The sequence below is a fragment of the Oncorhynchus nerka genome, linkage group LG24 (assembly GCF_034236695.1).
Source record: "Oncorhynchus nerka isolate Pitt River linkage group LG24, Oner_Uvic_2.0, whole genome shotgun sequence".
NCBI lineage: Eukaryota > Metazoa > Chordata > Actinopteri > Salmoniformes > Salmonidae > Oncorhynchus > Oncorhynchus nerka.
The window spans coordinates 37,540,604-37,545,603 of NC_088419.1; the positions used below are offsets into that span (position 1 = coordinate 37,540,604).

The 5,000-nt window shown below is 45.1% G+C and overlaps 2 protein-coding genes across 7 annotated transcripts in view; one reads left to right on the plus strand and one right to left on the minus strand.

Moving 5' to 3' along the window:
• Positions 1-5,000, plus strand: part of rps7 (ribosomal protein S7) — a 192,412-nt gene that overhangs the window by 126,712 nt on the left and 60,700 nt on the right. The gene's annotated exons all lie outside the window — the stretch shown is intronic.
• Positions 1-5,000, minus strand: part of myt1la (myelin transcription factor 1-like, a) — a 50,504-nt gene that overhangs the window by 30,081 nt on the left and 15,423 nt on the right. The gene's annotated exons all lie outside the window — the stretch shown is intronic.

Sequence of the window (5,000 nt, forward strand, 5' to 3'; positions counted from 1 at the left end):
TGAAACTTGAGAGTTGAGGACAAAATGACATGAATCTCCCACACAGTTCAAGGCCCATCTGTTGGTTAGCTAAACAAGAATATGATTCTTCAAGGCCCATCTACTTGCTAGAGAATGTTTTAGTATACTGAAGAATACTACAGTAAATACAACAGTATACTACAGTCCACAAAAACAATACAGTAAATACTACAGTAATGTCTATCGTAATACTATGGCATTCCCCTCCCCATATCCTAATATGTGCAACTCATAAGTAAGAAACCTAGATGCCAAGTATAGACCATATATCGTTATATTCCCTAATATATGAAAAGATGTTATCATCACTCAGAATTAAACATGATTGGTTTCAGGATCGGACGCCTGTTTCCACGGTATTAACAAAAATAAAAACAACAAAAAATGTAATTACACACCGTTTATTTTAATCGGAGGAACACAACCCAACGTACACCCGGCCACGATCTCCAAGTGAGAAAGACAACAGCTTGGATGGAATAAAAGCCTGTTGCAAGTAGCTCTCACAAAAGGCAACGCAAATGCTAGGTGTGTGGAGTGACTCTGTCTCAATGCCTAGGCAGGCTGTCCTCACTTTCCACATTGAGAGGCCATTCTGCAGCACTATGCCCCCGCCTCACCTCACCTCGCCTCGCCTCGCCTCGCCTGCTACCAGCTCTTGGCTCCCTTCCCAGCGTTTTAGTGAGTGCTACCTGTCAGGACCAGAATTATACCACTCGCAGGCTCAGTCCATATGAGTCATGCATCAACCGGGGGAGAGGGAGGGAGGTGGAGAGCGAGATAGAAAAAGGGAGAGAGAGATATTTATCCAGGCGAGTCAATTGAGAACAAATTCTTATTTACAATGATGGCCTGGCAAAAAAAATTAAAACAGATAGAGAGAGAGTGGGAGAGAAATAGAGACAGAGAGACAGACATAGAGAGAGTGGGAGTGAGGTGGGTTGTGAGTGAGTGAGAGAGAGAGAGCGAGCGAGAGAGAGAGAGAGTCAGTTTGTGAGAGAGGGTGAGGGATGGAGGGAGGGAGAGGGAGTGAGAGATTGCACTCAACCTCATCTGCATAAAGCCTAGGCAATTACTGAGCGCCAGCTCTAGACATGGCAATCCCACCCGCACAAAAGCTGCTCACCATAGACCCCCATCAGCTCACTACCAACCAGTGGATTTACGAAGGAAGTATTTCACTTTTAGACCAAATAATAAGACTTTATGTTCTCAGAATTGATGGGTATTGGAAAAGAAATGTAATAAAACGATAACACGCCAAATCAGAAATATTTAACAGAGAGAATATTGTATGTGCCGATGTCAACATATAGCACAAAAACGGGCTTTAATTTACACCTTGATTAGATGTGTAGCCTGTGATTAGTTCTAGATTCATGTATGCACAGATTTGTTTGTTACATTTTTACATTTGAGTCATTTAGCAGAAACTCTTATTCAGAGTGATTTACAATAGTATACATTTTCACACTTTTTTCTTCATAATTAATATAAATGTAACACATCAACTACTGCAGATCTGATGTTATCAGTGGAAATGTAGGAGTTTCAACCGCCCCATTTCTCTATTTCTCTCTCACTGTCTTTGTTGCTCTCTCTCTCTCTCTCTCGCTCAATCTTTCTCTTCCTCTCGCTTTCTCTCTCGCTTTCTCTCTTGCTTTCTCACTCTCTCTCTCTCTCTCTCTCTGGCACTGTATATAGAGAGAGGAGAGAGAAAAGAGAGACAGGAGAGAGACAGGAGAGAGAGAGAGAGAGAGAGAGAGAGAGAGAGAGAGAGAGAGAGAGAGAGAGAGAGAGAGAGAGAGAACCTGTCCTATTGTGTGCTGTAGGGAGCAGAGCCAACCAGAGCTAAGGTGAAGGATTAATCCTTAATATTTAACAGACAGAAGCCATCTCTTCCCTTCATGTCCCGTTGGTTGGTTCCACACCATCTTCCCTGCTTCCCCATTTTGGGAATCGAATCAGAACACATGTGACTAGTCAGTGCAGTGACTTGCTGCAGTGAACCAGAAATGACACTCAGTCCTGTGATGCAGAACTGGATCCAAACCCTCTGAGACCAGGGTAGTTACCCAGCATACCAATGGCTTGTCTGACATCTGAGCCACACACTGTCACATAGGAGAAAGTACTTTAGAACCTCAACTGCACACATCTGATATGATCAGTGGAATTGTAGGCATGTGTGATGCCTTAGCCGGCCTACTTCTCTATTTCTCTCCCACTGTTTTTGTTGCCCTGTCTCTCTCTCTCTCTCTCTCTCTCTCTCTCTCTCAATCTCAATCTCTATCCTTCCTTATTCGACCCTCCTCTCTGTCTCTCTCCTTCCCTCCGTTCATTCATCCGTCATCCAACCCCTCTCTCTCTCTTTCTGTCTCATGTATTACTTCACAGAGCAGGGCTGTAGCAGACAAACAGTAGACCCTGTTTGAGGTTGTTCTAATGGCGCCAGACTCTTAAATAGCTAGCATCGTCTTCCCAGTGTGTGCGGGAACGTGAGTGAGTGCAAGCATGCATGCACATGTGTGGGTGGTGTGGGCGACAGTGATTCTCATTACTACACCCAGACACAGCCGTCCCCCTCCACGGCTTTACCTCTTCCTCCACAGCTTTCACACTATAGGCTGCCTGGTTTCAAGTGAATCACATTACAGTGCCTTCGGAAAGTATTCAGACCCATTGACTGTTTCCACATTTTGTTACATGCCTTATTCTGAAATAGATTTATTTTTAAATTGGCGATCTACACACAATACCCCATAATGACAAAGCGAAAACAGTTTTTTAGAAATGTTTGCAAATGTATTCAAAATAAAAAACAGAAATACATTATTTACATAAGTATTCGACCCTTTGCTATGAGACTCGAAATGGAGCTCAGGTGCATCCTGTTTCCATTGATTATCCTTGAGATGTTTCCACAACTTGATCGGAGTCCACCTGTGGTAAATTCAACTGATTGGACAAGATTTGAAATAGCACACGCCTGTCTATATAAGGTCCGACAGTTGACAGTGCATGTCAGAGCAAAAACCAAGCCAAGAGGTCGAAGGAATTGTTCGTAGTGCTCCGAGACAGGATTGTGTCGAGGCACAGATCTGGGGAAGGGTACCAAAAAATATCTGCAGCATTGAAGGTCCCCAAGAACACAGTGGCCATCATTCTTAAATGAACCACCAACACTCTTCCTAGAGCTGGCTGCCCGGCCAAACTGAGCAATCAGGGGAGAAGGGCCTTAGTCAGGGAGGTGATCAAGAACCCGATGGTCACTCTGGCAGAGCTCTAGAGTTCCTCTGTGGAGATGGGAGAGCCTTCCTGAAGTACAACCATCTCTGGAGCACTCTATCAAACAAGCCTTTGTGGTAGAGGGGCCAGACGGAAGCCACTCCTCAGTAAAAGGCACATGACAGCCCACTTGGAGTTTGCCAAAAGCCACCCAAAGACTCACAGACCATGAGAAACTAGATTATCTGATTGAACTCTTTGGCCTGAATGCCAAGCGTCACGTCTGAAGAAACCTGGCATCATCCCTACGGTGAAGCATGGAGGTGGCAGTATCATGCTGTGGGGATGTTTGTCAGTGGCAGGGACTTGGAGACTAGTCAGGATTGAAGGAAAGATGAAAGGAGCAAAGTCCTAGCTTCAGTACAAGTCTCTAAATGTCCTTGAGTCCAGCCAGAGCCTGGACTTGAACCCAATCGAACATCTCTGGAGAGACCTGAAAATAGTTGCAGCAACGCTCCCCATCCAACCTTCTTTATTTAACTAGGCAAGTCAGTTAAGAACAAATTCTTATTTTCAATGACAGCCTCGGAACGGTGGGTTAACTGCCTTGTTCTGGGGCAGAACAACAGATTTGTACCTTGTCAGCTCAGGGATTCGTTCTTGTCACCTTCCGGTTACGAGTCCAACGCTCTAACGCTCTAACCACTAGGCTGCCTGCCACCCCAACCTGACAGGAGAGATGGAATATGACAGCAGAGCCCAGGCTAGTAGCACAGTTGTAGTAACGACAAAAACAATATCTTTGCTTCTCTTGTGCTCGTAATCATCTTAGTTGAAACTGGAAGATACAGCATATCCACATTAGTCGGGTTTTCTATCAGTGTAAAGTCACTGTACAGTTGTAGGCTACTGAACAACCAACTGCCAAAACGAACCAATCAGCTGTTATTTTTTAAAACAGGGCCGCCCCAGGATCGACCCCCGCCCCCCCCCCCCCCCGAGCCTTAACAACAACGCACGCACACACACACACACAAACACACACACACACACACACACACGCACACACACACACACACACACACACACACTGTCTGTGGCACCAAATGCAATTCCAGCCCGCTGGTTCAGGGGGGTGCCTTGATGAGGTGACACCGAAGACACAGGCATCAATCTCTCTAGCCTACGTCTGGGGAGTAAATAGCATCAAGTGGAGAGGCTTTTGTTTAAACATGCCCTGAGTGGAGGAGGACTCTAGGAAGATCTGGTGACAGGTCAGCTGTCAAGACAATTATATTTGCTCTCACCACCTTTCTTGGGTGGTCCTCTGTAGCTCGGCTGGTAAAGCATGGTGCTTGCAACACCAGGATACATACTGGTTTCGATTCCCTGGACCATCTGTACTCAAAATGTTTGCACGTCTGACTGTAAGTCGCTTTTGATAAAAGCTGCTGCTAAATAGCAGACATGATATTATTTAACATCAATTTGTCATTTGATCATTGACATGAAATGTGGAAGAATTCGGGTGAGCTTGAAGAGATAACAGACTATAAACTGGTAAACAAAGCCTTGATTAACATCCAAGATTACAACACAAAGGTTAGGTCCACAGCTCTTGAAGTACAAAACGACCTTGTTTTTCCCCCCCATCCAACTATGGAAGATAGCTACAGTCTCTCTCTATATATTGTATTGTCTGAATGAACACGTACTGTAAGTCTCTGTCTGGCCCGGGCTGGCTGAGGCTG